This window comes from Lupinus angustifolius, chromosome LG11 (assembly GCF_001865875.1).
Source record: "Lupinus angustifolius cultivar Tanjil chromosome LG11, LupAngTanjil_v1.0, whole genome shotgun sequence".
Lineage (NCBI taxonomy): Eukaryota > Viridiplantae > Streptophyta > Magnoliopsida > Fabales > Fabaceae > Lupinus > Lupinus angustifolius.
Window position 1 is genome coordinate 27,236,273 of NC_032019.1, and position 1,192 is coordinate 27,237,464.

Below are 1,192 nucleotides of genomic sequence, written 5' to 3' on the forward strand. Positions count from 1 at the left end.
AAATTTCATGAGGTGATTCTCTCTTTTGGTTTTGAGATGAATTCAGCTGAGGATTGTGTGTATCACAAGTTCAATGGGAGCAAGTATATTTTCTTGCTCTTGTATGTGGATGACATACTGCTTGCCACTAATGATGTGGGTACCTTGTTAGAAACCAAGAAATTTCTATCCAGTAATTTTGAAATGAAAGATCTTGGTGAAGCTTCATTTATATTAGGAATTCAGATACACCGAGACAAATCTCTGGGTATTCTTGGATTATCACAAAAGAGCTATATAGAAAAGGTACTTAAAAGATATGGCATGCAGGACTGTAAACCAATGGATACTCCAGTTGCTAGGGGAGACAAATTTAGTCTTAATCAGTGCCCTAAAGGAAATCTGGAAATTCAGGAAATGCAAAAGATTCCTTATGCATTAGCTGTAGGGAGTCTTATGTATGCTCAAGTTTGTACACGTCCGAATATAGCGTTCATAGTTGGGGTTTTAGGCAGATATATGAGTAATCCAGGAATGGATAATTAGAAAGCAGCCAAAAGGGTCATGAGGTACTTATAGGGAACAAAAGATTATATGCTCATATATATGAGATCAGACCAATTAGAGATCATTAGGAATTCTGACTCCGATTTTGCGGGATGCCAAGATAGTAGACGATATACTTCGGGCTATGTTTATCTGTTGGCTGGTGGTGCAATATCTTGGCGTTCTGCCAAGCAAACTCTTGTGGCTTCATCCACCATGGCAGTTGAATATATAGCATGTTATGACGCATCACATCAATCATCATGGCTGAGAAATTTTGTCACTAGGCTGTGAATCGTGGAAAGAATTGAAAGACCACTAAAGTTATATTGTGACAATAGATCAGCCGTGTTGTTCTCCAACAACAATAGGAGTTCAGCAAAGTCGACACACATCGACATTAAGTTCCTAGTTGTTAAGGAGAAAGTACAAAGTGGAGAGTTTTCCATATAACACTTAGGCACTAACTCCATGATTGCGGATCCTCTTACAAAAGTCATCACACCCAAGGTCTTCATGAGCATACTGCTCACATGGGTGTTTTGCTATGTGAGGATTTTTTTGGTTTAGTGGGAGTTAGATTGTGCACAACTTCTATCATGTTCTATGTAATTTCGGTATTTTGTATGAATACTTTGTATTCAAACTTCAGTTGATTAATCATTCA